At 46.4% G+C, this 20,625-nt stretch overlaps 1 protein-coding gene across 3 annotated transcripts in view; it reads left to right on the forward strand.

Annotated features, from left to right (window-relative positions):
- Positions 1–20,625, forward strand: part of PRDM16 (PR/SET domain 16) — a 150,216-nt gene that overhangs the window by 41,314 nt on the left and 88,277 nt on the right. The gene's annotated exons all lie outside the window — the stretch shown is intronic.

The raw sequence follows: 20,625 nt of genomic DNA on the forward strand, positions 1-20,625 counted from the left end.
GTCTTTTGTGCAGCAATTACTGGCCAGGCCAGACCCCCTCAGGCCTGAGCTCCGGCTGTCAGCACGTTGTACACCCGCAGAGAGATCAAATTTGAGATTTTTAACTTGGGCTCTGCGAAGTTCCTGGGTCTGCAGCACAAAGTGCACGTGCATTTCTGCACTTAGCCTGGATTAGGAATATATTTATTATCCCCGGCTCGTGAAAAGGGGTTTCCAAATCTGTTAGCGAAGATTTTAAGCCCCTGAATTTCAGTGGTGTTTCTTCACCTTTCTGTATGTTGAGGAATCAACCCCCCCAGTTTTGAAACAATTTTCAGCCTCAGTGAGAATGTAGCAGGGCTGGGGGTTGATGATGCCCCACCACCCCAAGTGATGGTGAACAACCCCTGTTAGTGGAGTTAAAGCCCCGTTTCACCGTGGTCGCTGCCTCACAGCTCCTATTTCAGAAAGAGCTTTCATTTGCTTGTTTTATAGGTTGTATCTTTATGAAATAAAGGTATATTTAGCAGCCACAAACAGAGGCAGCTTTGAGTTGATTTTTATAATCTTTTCCTGAATAGACTTGCGTCATTCCAATAAGCCCCGGACAAAAGAGTGGACAGTTGTCTGAGAGTCTTTTTTATAACATTTCTCTCTTTCTATTGTTAGAGAGCTGCTAATAAAAGAACCAGGAGTCCATTAATTCAGTGAATGAACATATAGTAAAGTCAGTTCCCTCTTGAGAACAATAATGTTGCGGTCAGCTTAGGTTTCCATGGAAACTAAGTACTTCTAAGAAGTTTGCATCCTTGATTTTGCTGAAATGAAGCATGTAAAGTAAAAAAAAAAAAAAAAAGGTGTAAGACTGGCACGGAAAACTCGGCACAGAAAGTGATGGTTAAATTATTTTGCAGGAATAACATTGTATGTTTAATTTCTGTGATGCAGATGTTTGGGCTTGGTTGTTCAGTGTGTGTGTGTGTGTGTGAGAAATGGTTCCACGAAGAGGACTCAGGGGGTTTGAACCCATAAATCAGGCCAAGTTAAGAAGACTTGCAGTGGTTAAGTTTGCTCTCTCTGTGTCTCCAGCTCGCTGGGTCAGCTCCAGCCACGCACATCTCGAGGGGGTGTCACGGCGTGTCTGGGCCCAGGGCTCTGCCCCAGTGCTTCCAGAAGTGCAGGCAATTAAATGGTTAATGGCAATTAGCTGTAGTGAGTTAATGTAGAGTTTGGGTATGGTGTGAACACCTCATGCAATCCTGAATAAGACCTTTTTGTGAAGTAAGCTGGTTCTTTTGAAGTAAGTCCCTCCAGTGACTCAAGTTGTTCTTCAGCACTGATATATAACCTGCTGTCTTATTGTCCTGAATTGCTGGAGCTCAGGGAAGTGTCCAAACTGCTGAACTGTTTACACACGTTGTTCCAAGTGACACATCTCTGCTGAGCAGCATCTCCTCAGATAAAAGTGTCTGTTAACTCCAGGCACAGTTATGGGAGGTCACCTTGTCCTCATAACACAAACACACAGACTGCGAGGTGGCCTCACGTTAAGAACCAAAGCAGCTCCATTTTTTTGGAGGTGAGGAGGCAGGAGGCTGCTTCCCTGGCAAAACAAACCAACCCAGACCCCAGTTTCACTCGGGATCTGCCGTGTGTCTCATGTGCATTGGAGCCAAGGCCAGATCTGGTGCCCGACCAGGGATCTGCTCAAGGGGAAATCACCAAACCCCTTCCACTGGGATTTAGAATTCCTGGAAGTGTCCAAGGCCAGGCTGGACGGGAATTGGAGCAACCTGGGCTGGTGGAAGGTGTCCCTGCCCATGGCAGGGGGTGGCACTGGATGGTCTTTAAGGTCCCTTCCCACCCAAACCATTCTGTGATCAGGGCATAAAGGAGACTCATTAGGACATTTTGGCTGAGCAATCAGTTATGCTAATGATGCATGCAAATTTGAGGTTTATAAACATTTTTAAAACCAACAGCTTCCCAAATAGTGGGACAGCCACATGTCCTGGTGAGCGAGCTGCCTTTTCTTGGTGCTTGTGAAAATGCTCACAAACACACATTTGTGTTTGTACACAAATTAACGGTTTTAACACACATTTAAGGGTTCAAACTCTTCTCCCACAGTTGCCTTCTCTCTCTGTGTCTCTGTTAAAAACCCCACGTAAAGAAAACACTCGAGGTTCGCTGGTGTTTCTTCTCTGGGATCACGATGTGTTTTTAATTGTTTGCATACCTTCGAGCCCAGACTCTTCCCTGCTAACCAGACCCTGCACACTGAAAGGCTGGCATTTACAGCCTGCCTGGAAGACGATTCCTAGTGAAATAATATTCTGGATGATTAGGAGGCATTACAGCCCCGACTCAGTTTAAAAATGCCAGAATGCCCCAGAGATCCCCATGAATCTGCTGCCAGCCGGCCCCTGTCAGAGCTGAAGGCAGCACTGTCTGGAGCCCAAAATCAACCTCAGGAAGGTCATGTGAAAGAAAATCCTCAGTCATCAGGAAGCCCTTGGCCTCGTGGCCTTTCTGACATTTTCTGACAAACCTTAAATCACCAGAGTAGACAAAACATCACAAATTTTGGACTGATGGCCTCTGGGATTTCAGGGCTGTGTGGTAACTCCGAAGGTAGCACAGCCCCCTCCCCTCAGCCCTGCAATTCCTCCCTGGATGCAGAGGAGGGCCCAGGAGGGTCCTGGAGTTAGCTCTGGCTTCAGAACCACGCTGGGATGGGCTGGGAGCTGACACAGCAGCAGAGGAGGGAGATGCTCTGTGCTGGACCCCGTTATTGCCATGGAACGGGGAATCCCCCTCAGTGTGAGGACACATCCCCCTCGCTCCCAGGGCGGGTTCTGCTCCAGAGGGGGATCTGGAATCGGGATTTATTGGGCAGTTCCATGCATTAGAGGAGCCAGGTGGTTCTGTTGGTGCGGTCTGTGATCTCGAGGGATGTGCAGGGGTGGGTTAATCCCACTGTGCAGCTGTTGAAGAGAATATGGATAAGCAGGAACCTGTTAGAGCTCACTGGATAAACGGGAGAACCTGCACAGCAAGTGGGGAGGGAGGAAGGAGGGATGGGAGGGGTGAACAACCACGAGAATGACTTGGAATTGGCTCCAGCACTTACGGTGCTGCTTTAAAAAGGCAAAAAGGAAAGCCAGAACACGGGGAACTGGATGCCAGTGAGCTATAATTAAATATATCTCATAGCAAAACCAAATAATGCTTTCATTTTGTTATATCAAGGGGTTACAAAGCAGTGAGGGTGTGACTGTTGTCCCATGTGCAGTGAATTTTGATGATGGGGTTTCAGGTTAGATGAGATTTTTATGAGATGATAAAATATATGTTCTGAAAAAAAAAAACAAACTCAAAGCAAATTTATTTTTCATAGGGCAGTTTTGGGAGAAAAATAATTACCAGAAGTCAACTCTTCTGGGATGTTCAGTGGTGTCTTCTGCCTTTATCCATGGAAATTTCAGTAGGCAATAGCAACACTTTGTAAACATGTATATAAATACATAAAAAAAATATATATAACAATAGTAGTAGTAGCAGAAGGAGTCTAAATTAAATGCTTAAATCCCTTCTTGGCTGCCCAAGTGATTAATATTTTTTATTACTTTTTCCCCTCCTTATTTTAGACTGCAATACAGAATATAGAAAAGAAATACCAAAAGCTGTGGAATAGATTATAAACTGGTTTATAAAGTTTGGAGGAAGTTTTCCTCTTGCGTCTTTGAGGCTTGATGGGCCCTGCAAGTAACTGAAATTAAGAAATCTTCTGTCATACCAAGGCATCTTCTAATCTCCTGGAGTTAGCTGATTATTTTAGGGATTTGTTGACATGAATGTTGGCCCTGGAGAAAGGAGCTGAGTTTGCTACCCGGCATTTTTCCAGCTCGTTAATAATTCCTGTGCAGATAGTTCTGCATCTCTGCTGTCAGAGCATTTTAGACCCTGGTTTGTGCAGTAATGCCTTCTGTTCCAGGAGAATAAATCACAGGTCCTAAAGGAATTGCTTTTCCTAATTTCCACTGGAATTTCAGGCTTACCTCACCCAGAAGATTGGTTCTTCCTTACGAGGAGTCTGGTGGAAACTCTGGAAATGTTCATCAATGCTGGTGCCTCCAGGCAGTTTTTATGGCAGTGCGAAATTCTTCTTTCCTTAAGAATTCAATTTAAAAATTAATCAAGCATAATTTTCACTTTTCTCATATTTACCCTTCCAATTACATATATTTGTGGGTAAACCCAGGAAAGTCTTGACTTCCATTGTTCATCTCTTCTCTCAATACCTGCTTCTCTTTTTTCCTGTAGTTCTGCCCAGAAGGAACCTGGGCCTTCCTCCTGGTTACCTTGGCAGTCTCTTACTCAGCTCCTGCTGCCCTGAAGTGAAGATTAATCATTTTCTTGGGCTCAGGAATCTTAAAAAAAAAAGGTGAATCCTGAAAAAGTCGTGGCAAGAGCTGAGCTGTGCTGCTGAGGCCCAGGTTGCCATGTAAATGCACACACTCAGGAAAACACTGTCAGTCGGGAGACACTCAGCTCTGTCTGGACTGGGATGGTCGGTGCACTGACATCATTCCTTTTCTTTTAGCTCATCTGGGGGAGGGGGTTTCCTTTTCCCCTGAATTCCTGGCAGGTCTGGAGCAGCCCTGGGGGGTTCTTTTGCCCAGTTTCCTGGGATCCCGAGCAGCGAGGATGGACAGTCTCTCCTGAGGAGGTTGTGCTCTCCCTAAGTAAGATAATTTCTTTCAGGCTCTTTGTCTTCTGATGACTAGAACATGTCTTCAGAGTTCCAACGTAAATTTATTCCTGGCAGTTTACATTTGCCGGCCCTTTTGCCAATAAAAACTTCTAATTTGAATGGTGTCCCATCTTCCATTCCAGGTCTGATGTTCACCATATGCCTTATTTGCTCTTTGCTGTGATAGGATTTCCTGCAGCCCCCGGCACATCTCTGCTAAAAACAGGCACAAACTGGGCACCCCTAGGGTAGGAAATGTGGGGGGTGAGATCATGCTCTTTTTCCCAAGGTGGTGCTGCACTGGAGGTGTCTGACCAGTGGCATCCAGCAAAACCCCTCCTCGTCCAGGGGCCGGGATGACTCTAGCTGAAACACTTCCCTTTGTGCCCAGCAGCTGTTCACACAAATCCAGGGTCCATTCTGCTTTTTAAAGATATTTGGATCCAGGGAAAGAAGTCACGATGTGGGCATTTTAATTATTAATATCCAGATAGTGGGATTTTTTTAAGGGGATGGTTTGAAATGGTCCTTTTTGCTGCGTGATAGGAAGTCTGGCAAACAAGGCACCGATGGATGTCAAGAGCTCGCTGTTCTGTTTGGTTTGGAAACTCGCTGTGAAGTTTGGATGCATCTCTGAAATTCATCAGAACCCCTTTGGTCTGAAAAACATCGATGAAAACCTTGCACATGACTTTTTTTTTGGAGGTGGGGGGAGGTCTGCATCAATTTCTTCTAATTCCTCAAACTAACTGGGCTGGAAATACCAGAGAAATAGATTTCCTTGTTGCATTTTCTCTGTTCTGTTTGCAGTGCCAGGGAAAGCTTGGAAGTATTAGAAGCTTATGCACAGAAGTGATGAGAAAAGAAACTAATGGAGCTTTTCCTTTCCTCTGAAAGTTCAGAAATCCTTTAGAGCTGGACAAGGCTTTGAGTGTGTTTTCCTTCTTGCAGAAGCTTGGTGGGATTAAAAAGAAAAGACTTTTTCTTTTAGGATATCTGAGTGGATTGGTTCTTCACGAAGCAGAACCCCATGATTGGCATAATGAGCAGATTTGGGGTTTTTAAGAGGGAGGATATATTGTCCAGATACATTTCTCAGCTATGTGGTTAAATTAATATTTAGTGTCACTCAGAAAACGTGCTGGAGTCTCTTTGGGTAGGACAGAAGTTCTGTTGGTCTCACTGACTGTGTCCTCCTGTTCTCCCAGTCTTGTGCTTTTTGAACTCTTTTTCTCTGACGCTTAAAGATGTCAAACAGTGAATTATAACAGCCGTGTGTTTGCTAAGTCTCTCTCCCATCTGAGGACAACCAAACCTCTCTCTGCATTTACACAGCCAGGATTTACCTTTGTAGTGGCCCTTCTCCTTCTAGTTTGTTTTCACTCACATAGAACAGTTCACCTGCATTTTCTGTGCTTGCACAGAGCTCCCTCCCCCTTTGTGCTAACACAGCGCACCAAAGATTTTTTTTGTTTTTTTTCTTTAAATATCCACCTCAATGAATAACCATTGTCTTATTTTTTTTTTAAAAAAAGAATCTTAAAAAAAGAATCTTTAAAAGAAAAGAAAAGAACCTGCTGAGCATCTCAATTCATGGGTCCCAACTGCAAAGCCAGTGTGGTGGCAGAGGGACGCCCTCTTTCAAAGAAACAGAAATACTTTAAACAAATTAATTTTATCTGATTGTTCTTCTGTAGGAAAATTGCTTTAAGATAAGCATGCTGTAAAACAGGCAGATGAAATTCATAGTCCGCATCCATCAGAACAAGATGAGAAGGAACCAGCCTTGTAGCAGGAAAGGTTTGGGCTGGACGGTGAGGAAAAAGTGAGATAGCAGAAGAGCCGAGCCCCTGAGCGGAGTGGCCGGGGAGGGGATGGAATCCCTGCCCCGCTGCAGGCTCTGCAGGCTGGGCTGGATGCCCCCAGGGAGCGCAGGGCAGAGCCCGCCGGGTTTATCGTGGCCATCTCATCTCATCTCATCTCATCTCATCTCATCTCATCTCATCTCATCTCATCTCATCTCATCTCATCGCAGCGAGCGCGGCTGCCCCGCTTTGTGCTCGCCCGGGGGCAGCGGGGCCCACGCGGGCCTTTTCTGCTCGCTTGGGGCTCTTGGTGCTTTTCTTTAGCGCTGCCTGGCAAGTGTCGTGCTCTTTGTGTTCAGCGTTCCTTATCAGCCAAACATTTTTTTTTTTTTTTTTTCTCTCTCTCTCCGTTTTCAAGTGGATTTGGTGCTCAGGAGAGCTGGCAGGTTAAGAGGAAGCTGATCTGGAAGGGCTGAAAGTTACCTCCTAAAATCCCATGTGGCTGAGTTTCCCAGGGTGGAAACTAGTTGATCCAGGTTCTAAAGTGTGTATTTATAGACACCTGGATAACTGAAATCCACAGGAAAATAAAATAAAAGAAACAGGAAAAAAAAATTACAAAAGCTCTAATATTTGCAACTGTAAACCAGAGGCCTGAATTAATACACTAAGGAAAGCCAGGGATGATAGAACAGGGAATGACAGCGGCAGAAAGGGATAGGAGATGAATGCTGGAATGCTTTCTGCTTTTATAAAGAAGATTTAAGGTGTCAAAGTATTTTTCTGTTCCAACATGGCAGTTCTTTGTCCTTGGGGCTGACATTGCTGAGTTTCTATGTATCGTGGCAATGGGTGGAAACATCCTTTAACTGCCAGACAGCACTTACAGATAAGCCGCCAATTAATAATGTTGATTTGAAAAGCCCAAGAATAGGTGAGAAAGCAAAGTCCTTTGGTAAGTCATATTTGCACAGTATTAAGAGTCCCCTTTTACCTGGTCTAGTAAACACAGTATTAGGAACCCTGTGCTATTGAAAAGCTGAGAGACTCTAATGATACGTGGAACTGATAATTGCCACTCCTCGGTATTCAGCACCCACTTATCGTGCCTTTTGTACATACATACCTTTGCAGCAGGCAGCCCCTGGCAGATGTGTTTCTCTTTCCTAAATACCGAGGGGGGATTTATTTTCCTGATACCTCGGCCTGTTTTATCAAAGAAGTGAACGCCGGGGAGGAATCAGCGTTTCCCTCAAAGCTGGTGGCCCTCAAATTGTAGACTTTCCGTTCGGTCTGGGTGTGCAAACAACCCCTCTGTGTTTGCTCAGCTGATGCCACAGTCGTCCCTCACCACGTCTGTGCACTCGCCAGGGCAAGGCCAACACAGGTCCCGAGGGAAACAAAAAGCGATTAAATCTATGAGCAAATGCAAGAGCAGTTCACTGAGGGAATCATAACTGACTCCCAACAGCCACCACGTGCCTTTGGGGAGAATCCACTCGGCCTCAGGTAGCTGAAGTCCTAAAGGTGTAGGGTGGGGACGCACAGAACTGGTCATAGTCATGAGGGAGGCTTGAGCAGAGCAGTTGTCGTCAGCTGGCCACGGAATGTGCTCGATCATCTCTATCTTTGTATGTTCCTGTGCTCTTAAAAAGGCATAGAAATGGAATTAATTAGAAGTAGATGAAGCTGTTTGATTAAAGGGCTTATTTGTTGCCTAGACGTATGTGGAGGTATAGAAATGCAATTAGTCAGAGAGTGCCATTAGCAGTGTCAGAGACCAGAAGTAATAGAGCTTAACCCTCCCGGGAGCTGCTCTGGGAGCCTGTCTGGGGGTTTGATCCCGTGGTGCAGGACACCAGAACAACTGTTTCTGCCTCTTAACTCTTTGTGAGGAGTGATTCCCAGCGAGAGCCATCCTGTTCAAACACACACAGTGCCAGCTCTTTGCTCCCTGCAATTGTCAGCCTTGAAAACAAGGAGTTTGTCAAAGACTCGCTTTAAAATATGCAAAATACATCAATTTGTCAGCTTTCAAAAATCATTTAAGAGCACGGCTGTGAGTATCACACAGGGAAATTGTGAACCTGCTTCCGTGTCCCTTTGTGTATCAGTGACCTGGATGTTTTTGGGGTGAGGGTGATGATCACACCCACAGGATTAAACAGGAGCCTTTTGGAAGCGACACCTTTGGTGCTGCCCTTCAGCAGGTTCCCTTTATCAGCTGCTGCCTAAGTTCACCTCCGTGGCACTAGAGCTTATCTGCCTGCTGGCCAGGGTGGACTTTGAATGCCTCTGTCATCTCTTGTGATGGAGTCCTGGTGCTGTTGCTCTTCTCGAGCTGCCGAGCACGAGGAGGGGACAGAACGTTGGCTGAGCGTAACCAGTCCTGCTTGGGTGACCTTTGAGGGCTCAGTTCTCCTGCCCAGCACATTTGTGGTGCTGCTCTCCAAGGGAAGCACTGTGGACTTGAGTGCTGGAGTGTGAGTACTCAGCCCCGTGCTCACCACTGCCAGCTCACTGATATGTCGTGATAGTCCTCACTCGTGATATTCAGACGCTTTCTGGGCAGAAATGTCCAGGTATGTGATGCCCATCAGGTGAGGGAATGTTCACCAGCTTCAGCCAACGTTGGAGCAAACCCATCCTTAACCACAGAAACGCCTATGACTCATCTGTCCCTTCCCCTGAGAAAGCACCGCACTTCAGATGAAAAGAAATGCACTTCATATTTCAGCTGATAATGAGAAGTTAATAAAATCGGGATTTTGTGCAGTGCAGGACCTCTGACATCTTAATCTTTATTAAAGAGACTTAAACTACCAGGAACTGCTGGTGCTGACTGGCACAGCCAGACTCGAGAAACACCAGGAGAGACTGGTCAAATGAACTGTTAAACAACTCTTCCTAATCCATCAGGAAGAAACAATAAGTGCTGGAAACATCTATTTACCATGCATCAATCACGCTTACCTAAGCAATTTCTAAGTAATTATACTTGTGTTATATAGTTCCTGGGATGACTAGTCTGAATGAGACATTTGCTTTATTAAAACAAAAAAAAATTTCGCTTGACATATCAAACGGTGTTTCATATTCTGTCACAGTAGTAATTTTTCTGGACATAACCTCTACTAATTGTTGTGCTAAAATCCTACCTGGAATTCAAATAGCTACTTTTCCCTTTTAAAAACTTGACAAAAGGAGGGGCTTAAAATTTTTTAAGTGGTGGAGATTTTGTCTGTTGAGTTTTGCCAAGTCAGTAAAAGAGGTATTTGGACCAGCTTGGCAAGATGGGACCTATGGGAAGGGGATATTGGGCAGGGAGAGAATAATCATTGATCTTCTCTGCTTAGTGAAAGCTTACGGTCTTTTTTTCTTTCTTTCTTTCTTTATTTATTTATTTATTTTTCTGCTTGCTTTTACCCAGAGACATCCCTGTAGGTGCTGCTGTAAGAGGCACTGATGGTCTCCAGGACAGCCCAAGCTGTGCCCATCCATCTTGTTCCTATACTGAAGGTTTAAGGTTTTGCTTGTGTTTTTTCCTGACCAATAGAACATCCCAGACCAATAGATCAGTTAATGGAGAGCAATTTGTATCTCCATTTTATGCAGCTACACAAATGCTTGTGTCCCGTTGACCTTTGAGGTTTGAACATTGTGGAGTTATAGAAACAAATATATATTTATGTGTGTGTGTGTGTGTGTGTGTGTTTTACAGACCCATCATTGTGTGGGGCTTTGAAATGTCGTTTTCTAATCCACTCAGAGGAAGGGGAGGGATGGAGTCTTTGTCAGTATCCAAGCAATTAGGATAATTAAAAAAGAAAGCTTATTGGGTAAACATGCTCTTAGATTGTGACCTCTTAATTAATGGACTACAGGGAGAAATTACAGCGGTGGCAAGATAATTAACACATGCATTTAAAAAGAACTGTTAGACAAGGGTATTATAGGATAGTAAGACACAGATTTGAATCACCGAAGGGCTATGGAGGTGAACAAACAGGGTTGAACAAGACAAGATTTGCATGTGTGAGTGCCCCAGCACACAAGGGGAGCAGATTAGGATAACTTGGTTATCACACAAGGGCGGCTCCTTTAGCAGGACGTTCCCTCAGTGAAGTGTTTTAAGTCCAGGCTGATTTTTTGTGCAGTCTCCCAGGAGCAGAGTTCTGCCATGGAATGTGTTGCCACCACTAATAATTCTGAATATTGCTCGAGGAGTGTTGGAAACCTTCCTGCTCTCCTTGGTAGGGCCCCGCAGGCATCAGGGAGCTGCCAGCATGTTGTGTGGCATCTTGCACGTGTCTGCCTGGTTTTGTGGCTCCCACGAATTCTAACAGTCCCAGTCAGTATTTTGTAAACTGTATAAGTCTTTAAAAAAAAAAAAAAAAAAAGTAAAAGTTTAGGAACCAGATTGTTTCACTTCTCGGGAGAAACCAAAGTGTGACTCGTAGAGTTTGGGTCGTTGTGCTGTTGGGTCCCAGCAGCAGGTTCAAAGTCACTCATCACCCACAGTGTGGACAGAGCTCAGCCCAAACAGGCTGGAATACCCAAAGCAGACATTTTTGGGTGGGTTTGCCACTGGTCTTGTTCTTCACAGGGTCAGAGTGGGGCCGTGCAGGTTGTGGGGGGGCTCTCAGGCCTCTCTGGCCTCGTACACAGGCGGGTGATTTGCACCCAGAGCAGTGGGAACAGCTTAGGTGTGTGATGGTCAGCAGGAATGGTCAGCAATAATTCAGTAATGTAGGTTTTAGGAGGTGCAGGTGCCTGGCAGGTGAGGGGCTGATCTTTCTCACCCCCTTCAGACATTTTTTGAAAAGAAGGGCACAGCTGCCTGTGAAGCTCAGATGTCTGTGATCACCACAACTACCTCTAGAACGTGCCTTTTTCCCCTTCAGAGTGAGAGCTCCTGGCCTGGCTGTCAGGATTTCACGTCTCCACGGTGCAGGGAAGCAAAGCTCATGTACAAAACCTACAGAGATGTCGTGGCAGCTCATGGAATTGTCCATGGATCAAAGCTTGCCCAACCTGCGAGCAGGGGCTGAGCTTTGGATGGGCTGTGGAGGTGCTTTGTGTTGAACAGATCTCACGGGGTAGGTGACAAATCAAGTCTTTTGTGCTCTCTGATCGTTAAATCCCTGAAACTCTTATTTACCAAAAGAACAAACGGCAGAAAAGTCAAAAACTGAAATGATTTGTGTTAAGGGATCAAACCTCATGCTCTAAAAGCTCAGTGATTAGGTACAGTTTAGGAACATGTGATTTGCATAAGTCCCCACTCCCCACAGCATCCCAGGGAACAAAGAGATGCTCTGCCAAGCCAACATTTCCCGGATCCCACCGTGCACTTACCCAAATCCCACCCACTTCTGGGTAAGTCTCAGTGTTGCTGCTTTTGTCTGAATATAAATGTCCCTGTTCAGTGCAGTGTTCATCCTACCTGGAACATTAAAGATGCATGTAGACTAAAAAAAAAAAAATAAAATAAAATAAAAAAAGCATTATGAATGTTTGATTAGTGACTTGGGCCCCAAATTTTTAACTAATTGAGTACATTAAATAGTATGTCTCTGAAAGACTAATACAAGACACTTTTCAAAGCTTCTTTAATAAAAATTCTATTTGGGATTTGACCATAATGGCTATCCTTGCTTGCCAAAACATGACTTCTTAGCAGGTGACTTTCATCAAGTACATCTGAAATAGTACCTAAATGAATTAGCAATAAAATGGACTTAGGCCGAGCAGTAGGAGCCTCCATTAATCTTGGGTTAATCACTAAAGAGATGCCATTCACTTTTCTTAAGAAGTCACATTTTTCTCCCCTTGCTGGCGACCAGATTTCATAAAGTAACATATTTCTAATGAAAGGGCTCTGCTTGAATTAAAACCCTGAAGGTTTATGCAGATTTTAGTTTTGATTACTGCTGGCATGGGCTCTTAGCAGACTCCGGAAGGTAGGGCCGCAGTGAAAGAGTCCCAGCATGCAGTTCATAATATTCTTTGAAATAAAATAGTGCACTTGTACTTAGTGGCTTTAATCAGCTCTGACTTTTGATAGTCAAACAATAGCTAATTACAGTAACACCTGCCTTCTAAGTCATGTCATGTAGGTTATTGCCAACAAGAGACCTTGTATCTTAGCTGCGTGATTATTATAGAGTCTAAAACCTATCTGTTAAAAAAAGAGGGGGGGAGAAGAACGGAGTTTGGTGGCCATTATCGCTCTTCTTATTGTCTGATGCATTTCTGGCTTTTCTGTTGGCAGTTTTCTGTGTTTGAAAGGCAAAGAGTTGGTGTTTATGGCCGGGTTAGAGACGGGAGTTTCAGGGAAAAGGACACGATTTGCAGCTCTGACTTTGCCGTGCAGTGAGGGGAGATAATGCTGGATGTGTGCAGCTCCCAGCCTATCTGGATGTGTCTCAATTTTCAATGTAGCACAAAATTTAAAATATGTTGTGAGTTGGTTGTATCATCTGATCTCTGGCGTGCGGCCACGGAGTAGAATTTTATTTCGCCGTCATTAAATGCAGTGGTTGGGGGAGGGAACAAAGGGCCATTTATTTCAACCTTCATCAATTTTGGAAGGGTTTCATAAAACAAAATACCCCGCTAAGGACCCGATTTTGAAATGGTCGACGACGTTTCTGGAAAGAAATGCACACTTTTGCCCCCCCAGAGCTGCCTTTCCTGGGAAGCACCAAGTCGGATGAGCTTCCCTGTCCTGTCCTGCTGCTGCGGGAGCCATAAATTATTGTCTCATTGAAGACTCTTTTCTCATTAATTTTGCCAGTAAATAAGGCTTCGTTTTCACAAACTCAGTCAAGTGAATGATCTCAGATGTTTGCCAGAGGCTCGACAGCCGCTGGAACGGCTCTCCAAGAGCCGCAGCTCTGTGTGCTGATCCTGGAGGGATGCTCCCTGCTCCACACCCTGAAGGATAACGGGACAGGTTCGACACCCAGTTCTGCCAGATTTGGAGAACTGGGTGAGCAGTGAAGCAGAAAGGGCTTTCATAATCTGAGCATCCAGAGTAACCCTGATAGTGTAAAAAGGACCAGAATGAGCCCTCCTTAGGTCTGGCTTGGCAGAGTCTGTTTCTCTGGGCATGCTTTAGAAAAGCCACTGCCTCGCAGTCGGGTTATGCAGGTGGAGGATTCCAGCACTTTGAAGGCAGAAAGATGAAGTTCTGGGAGAAATGTCACTCTCAGCTCTGCTCTGACAGACAGTAGAATCCCTCAAAATATTTTGAGATTTTGACAGTTGTATCTGGAATCTGGCATTACCTGTGCCATGACTCATCATATCCAGGCACTGAGGATGGGTGTAGGTGGTTTAAACTTCTCTTTGCAATCAGACAATGTCTAAAAAAACATTCCTTCTGGATTATACAAGGAGTTTGCAAGGGAATGTGTTCAGGGTTACCTCAATGAGCAGGGAATACGAACACATGTTAAAAGGATGTGTTGTTAACTCAGCTTCCCAAAGCTGCTTCTAAGTTCAGCCTTTAATGGGCTGGTTTTTCCCTGTAAGTTATTCTTCCTCACTCCATCATTTGTCACGTTAACCTCAAACTGTGTAGCAAGAAATCTTCTTTATATCAGTTACCATGTTTGCCATATCTGATCAGTTTGATTGATCATGGCCTGAGCCACAGGTTGGTAATAAGCTGTTTTGAGAGAGACACACATTTCCCACAGGACAAAATTGGCATGACAGCATTATAAACTGGCCATTTATCAAGCTGCTCCCAGGTGGTCACTGTCTGAGCACGGCTCGGCAGGCCGGGCTCCACGGGGGGATGGACTCGGGACCAGTGGGCACCGTGGAGCAGCTAATGCAGGAGACAGTAACAAATGACACGGCGCTGGAATCAGAATTGTTAGTGCAGATGTCACGCCTAAAGTCGGCCAACGTCCCTTCCCGAGCCCTGCCGCGGCTGGATGGCCCTGCTGTGAGTGGCAGGGGGTCAGAGCTGCCACCAGGGAGAGAACTGAACCCCAGGGATGCCCAGGGCCCTTCCTGTGCCAGCAGGGCATGGTGCTTGGTGCTGCTGGAATCCTGACTGGGGCAGACCCCTCTGGGTTCCAGCTTTGTGTGCCCGGGATTTTACAGGCTGTGTTTGGGGGGGATGGAGCAGCTCTGCTATGGGGAAGAGCTGGGAGAACTGGGATGGTCCAGCTGGAGGAGAGAAGCCTTCAGGGTGACCTAACTGAGACCTTCTGGTACCTGAAGGGAGCCTGGAGGGACAGCACAAGGGGGAATGGTTTCCCACTGCCAGAGGGCAGGGTTAGATGGGATGTTGGAAAGGAATTCTCCCCTGTGAGGGTGGGCAGGCCCTGGTACAGGTTGCCCAGAGAAGCTGTGGCTGCCCCATCCCTGGAAGTGTCCAAGGCCAGGTTGGACGGGGCTTGGAGCAACCTGGGCTGGTGGAAGGTGTCCCTGCCCATGGCAGGGGGTGGAATGGAACGGGCTTTAAGGTCCCTTCCAACCCAAACCATTCTGGGATTCTATGAAGTTCATCTTCTGAAGAATTGAACAGGGTGTTACAAACTTTCCTCCTTCTAGCTTCCTCTGTGTGTTGTGGTTTTCCCCCCCCCCCCAGAATTTTGGTAAAGTGACTTTTATTTTGCAGCTTAAACGCCAAGTTATTCCCAGACTGCACAAACTGCAATTTTTAATCTTAACGATAGATTTAGTGACCACTGAAGTGTAAAATAAACTACTGTGGCCTAATCAATCAAATCTGCATAGTTGAGAGAAAGCACCTGTATGAGGCTTTTATATCAGAATGTCTGTTACGGTAATAGATGTTTATTAGCAACCATAAAGCTGTTTGAATTTAATATCTCTCTAAATAACACCAACAGCATTAAAACAAATCTCTAAAGCAAATGCAACTGCGCCATAAACAGCCCACAATGTAGGGTTTAAAAGCCATTACAAGAATCCTGTGAGATTCATGGGTTGTTCTGTGGCTTTGGACACTCAACTGAGAGGGGGGAAAAAAACCACCGCAGGTATGGGAAGGAGCCCCTGGAATAAAGCATTGCCCAGGTATTTGAGAAGTGATGGATTTTGGATTTTTGCACAAAATCCGTGCAGCTGGTTTGTTAAGTGGAACAGACAGTGGAGGCTTCCACCAAGGCAATGCTCACATCTGAAATGTCTTAAAAAAAAAGGCTATAAATCACATACCATCAGCTTAAAGCCCAAGAACCTGCTCCCAGGACTCTGAGGCGGTTTTGAAACACCAAAGAGGTTGCAAACACTCCAGACCTGTCAGAGTACTTGTCCTTTGTAGTTAGAAGTGAACACGAAGTACCTCCTGAGCAGTTTTTTAGGTTATCTTGGCACTTTGGTATCTGTAGAAATCAGACATGTGGTTCTAAGAAAACAGCATAAAAGCAAAATCGTTAATAAACCATTAAGCCCATTAATGCACTTCCAAGGATTAAAAAAATGTTCAGGTTTTCTTGTGTTTAATCCAGAGTTCTTCTTCAGTCCCTTATTTACTGGAATTTTTAAAGCATCCTTGGAGATGGCTGCAAGCTGGAAAACTCTCAGACAAACTGCTTTTAAACCCTGAAAATACAATTTTCACCCAGTGCAGCTACTTGTGGCCTAGGAAGTGTTTTCAAAACAAATAAGCCACTCTGGGAACTTTTGCTTGGCTGCTTTGAAAGGCTCAGGGTGGGAGGGAAGCTTTTCCCTGGATCCACAGGCAGTGCCTGTTTTATCGGGGTCGCTACCGCTCGGGCTCAGGAACCCCCAGCTCTGCTCCCAGATCCCTGCAGGGCTGTGGGACAGGGAATCAAACCTGGCTCTGTGATCCTGGCGCAGTCTGAGGTCGGGGCCCCCAAGAAGTGGTTGTTTTTTCGGGTGAATGTGGTCGGATCAAAGGGGTTGGAAAGAACAGGAATATTGAGCTGGCAGGAGGCGGCGGGCACGTGGAGAATAAGGGGGGACAGTGTTCCCCAGGGCTGCGGTGGGGAACGGGGAACATTGGGGTGCTCTGTGCTCACACAGAGCCAGCACACACTGTGCCAGCCCCAGCCCCTCCTGGGGGATGCCTGCTCCGAGGATGGCCTTGAGAGGGGATTGTGTAACAGAGGGGAGGCCCAAACGGGGATTTTGCCCGGCACTGAGGAGAAAAACCAGAGAGCAAAGCAGCCTGTTCCTGGGAGGGAGCAGGGGGAGGGCACCTGGTGCTTGAGGAGCGTGGCTGAAATCTCATCTGTTTCTGGCAGGGCCTGGAGTTGGAAAGGGAATCCTCTGCAAACAGGGGAATGAAATTTTAGGATGCATTTTTTAGGTGTTAAAAATACAAGTCAGGCTCTGTGGTGGAGGCACAGAGGGTGCTCACAGCTCCCTGGTGACTTGCCTGGCATAGCTGTCCCTTCCAAACACTGAACTGGATCTGTGAGGAGCCTGACAGGCAACTGTGTGTGATCACTGACGGTGATAACCATTGTGGTGAGGGCTTGGAACACACCAGCTCCACGTTGGTGCTCTACACTGAGCAGGAATCTCCCCGGTCCTGCTGGCAGGGTTGGCATGGAGGAGCTGCAGACAGTTTGGGGAGGAGGTGAGAGACTGAGAGAGAAGCCTATCGCCTACCAACCCCCAAACCAGCAGTGAATAATCCAAATGAATGCTGGTTATCGTCTGTAGGAAGGTAGGGGTTGATGTGTGGCGTGTGGGAGGCGTTAGGAGAAGGAGCCGTGAGGTTCGATCTGCTCCTGCTTGGGAGCGGCCGAGCAGCTTTTCCTCAGCTCCTCAAACGGAGCTAAATAAGGGCTCTGCAACAACAGAGCAGCTTCTGTTACAAGAAATCGTTCTTATTTTGCTATAAATTACAAAAAAACCCCACCCCCCTGCCCCCAGCAAAAAGAAGGGTGAGTGGAGCAGGAACAGTGGCAGGAGACAGGGCTGGGGCTGCCCGGAGCGATAACGGGGTGGGGAGCCTGGCGAGGGGAGCACAGGGCAGCAGCTCATCAGCACCAGGGATTTGCTTCTCCATCAGAGAGAGGAAAAAACTAAACAGAGGGGAAAGGAGGATGAGATTGGATCAGAGGGAGTTGATAGGACGGTACTCAGACACATTCACTCCGGCTTGGGTTGGGTTGGGTTGGGGAACCCACCGAAAACTGGAGCAAGTGGTTTTTGTGTGTTTCGTGTAATTATTAAGCTGTTCACTAGAGGAGGTTTAAGTTTTGCCCCTGGTTTTCCAGCTGCTGTTGGTTTTGTGCCACCTTCGTCCCTGCACCCACTGGCATTTTCTCTGATCAGCGATTCAGTCCGTGAGTTCACTTTGATCCCTGGGCATCCACCAGGTGTGATCCCCTGTCAGGATCAGCTCGTGATGAATTTGGGAAGGAAACAGCAGATGGACGGTGAACTGGGATGGCTGGTTCAGCTCTTCCCTGTTTCCCTTATGTCTTGCTTCACTCTTGACTTACTAACTCTGTGAAACAGTACCTGTTTTCTCTGTCACTTGGCTACCTGGCAGTGGGTGAGCTCAGCAGGTGTAGCAGACTTGTCTTGCACTGAGTGCCTCAGGATGAGGGAAATTAGGTAAGGAAGAAATGGGGAAACTAGTGTGCAAGGTGGTGACCAGTCAAAGGGTGGACTCAAAGACCTTGGAGGTCTTTTCCACCCTCAATGATCCTGTGATTCTGTGATAAATGTTATTCCTGTGCTTCAGGAAGGGGAGAGTTTCCCAAGTTTGGGTAGTTAGTGCATGAGAAGGGACCCCTGTGGCCTCAGGGATGTGGGTCCAGTGTGTCCCCAGCACAGACTTGCTGGGGACACTTGAGCAGCTTCATCCTCTCAGTTCATCAGTTCCATCTTCCACACAGGGAAAGCTCAGGTTTGTGTCTGGGTGGGGGGACTGGGAGCTCCTCAGCAGTCTGGAGATGCAGCACCTTGTGCAAAGAGCCTGGTGCTCCCAGAGCCCCGCTGCAGTACCAGGAGTGGTGATTACCCCAGAAATCCCCAAATTGCATGCCTGGGATCAGGGCTGTGGTACAGATTCACTGTGGAGTGCAGTGTCCCCACAGAGCAATGCCCTTAAATCAGTGGAACTCCAATCTGAAACACTTTATGTGAGTTTTGCTATGAAATAAATGTCCTGTCCAACCACAGCACTCATTGGTCCAAATGAAATAATTTGTCTTTAAAATGCACTTTTTCTACTTCTCCAAGGAGAGCCAAAGGCCCAAGTCTGCCTTCAGGATTAGCAGCCAGTACAATTTCAATTTATAAATGAAGCCCTTTCTGATTTGCAAATAAAAAGCATCTGAAACCACTAACCAACTTGGCTTTCATTTTTATGCTTATAAAAATGTCTGAACCATTTGTTTTTAAAATTTTATAACTGGAAGACGTGCTCCTATGAGCAAATATGTCCAAGTTTCTATTGGAAGATGAGAGGAGTTAAAAAATCCTCACATTTGCAAGAAAACTCAGAGCACTTGGTCCTCTAGAAACAGCTACAAATAACCTCATTTTAAATAACTACCAATCCTTGTTGCTGCACCTGCATTAGTGATAGGGTGCTGAAGGGCTTGTTGTAGTTGGATCCAGAAGTTCTGGTGCAGAACTGTGGCCCAAGCAACGCAAGGAGGGGTTTTCCCGTGGATTTCAGTGGGACTGGAATTGTTAATCCCTCATCTGTCCCAGGAGGAAGCGTTTGCACGAGAGGCAGCGCACGCGGTGCTGACAAAACCCCCACAGGACTGGGTGTTCTTCCCACATTTCTTTGGCTGTGTTTGCATGTGGAGCCACTGAAAACCACTAAAAATACTAATTTGCAGCAGAGTAATTGCAGTCTGGTTGTAAGTCGCTCGGCAGAGTGTGTGAAACACCTGAGCATCAGCCAGGGGAACTCGGCACTCAGGGGAGGGAGGACTGGACCCTGACTGTGTGAGGGTCTGTCCTGGCACAAGGATGTCCCTCCTGCTTCCCACCTTTGCTCTATCCTGACCTATGCAGATATTTTAGGAATATTTTAGTGCCCTTGGTTTCTTGTCAAAACAAGAAAATAAAAGGTGCAAAACTCAAAACCCCAGACAGCTTCTTTTCAAATGTTAAGTTGATTTGGGAAGGGGCTGAGGGAGGAATTCAGGATGACTCTGCTGGTTTTGGGGTTTTTTTGAGTTGGAAAGATTTAATTAGTCACCCCTTTGCCCTGGTCTGATTTCCTAATTTCTTAGCCCCCAGTTAAAAGGTGGTTTCTGCTGCTGAAAGGTGAAGGTTGCTGTGCCAGGCAAAACACAGGGAATGGCTGGAAAACCATTCCCAGCTGGTGCAGACCTGGGGCAGAAGATCACAGAGTCATTTATTTTAGAAGAGACCTCCAAGCTCATTGAATCCATCGAGACACACCAGGTTGCAGGAGGGCTCAGTCCTGCCTTCGGTTTCACTTGTTACTTTAAAAACAAATTTAAAAGGAGAAAAAAAAAATAAACAAACATACAGTCTCCACTCCCGGTTTGTTTGTATTTTCCTGTTTTCAGACTGTTCCTTTCACTCTTCCAGCCTCAGTTTGGCTGTTGTTTGAGTGCAGGGAGGGAGGTGTTGATGTAACCAGGGGCTGGGGGAGGCTGTGGGGGGTGCCACCGCTTCAGCCCACTGCATCCCATTTCTTTTGGAACAGTTTGGAGGTTGTTGTCTCTTAACATTGTTTAAAATCGGTTTTGCTAGGTCTGAACTGCCCTGGTGAAGGATTCCTGCTAAAAGATGGGGTTTTCCTTAGTGGCTGTTGAAGGACAGAGCAGGGAGATCAGTGCAAGGGCAGGGCGAGGTGTCCTGTGGGCCTGGGGTGCTCTGGTGGGACCCCCAGCCCTGTCCACACCTGCCCCAGCCCCTTGACAAGGAAAACCCTTGGGAGAGCATCCTTTGGGAGAGCATCCCTTGGAGAGCATCCTTTGGGAGAGCATCCTTTGGGAGAGCATCCTTTGGGAGAGCATCCCTTGGAGAGCATCCTTTGGGAGAGCATCCTTTGGGGGAGCATCCTTTGGGAGAGCATCCTTTGGGAGAGCATCCTTTGGGAGAGCATCCTTTGGGGGAGCATCC

The sequence above is a fragment of the Empidonax traillii genome, unplaced genomic scaffold (assembly GCF_003031625.1).
Source record: "Empidonax traillii isolate 1590-97213 ecotype Southwest subspecies unplaced genomic scaffold, ASM303162v1 scaffold1111:size180776, whole genome shotgun sequence".
Taxonomy (NCBI): Eukaryota; Metazoa; Chordata; class Aves; order Passeriformes; family Tyrannidae; genus Empidonax; species Empidonax traillii.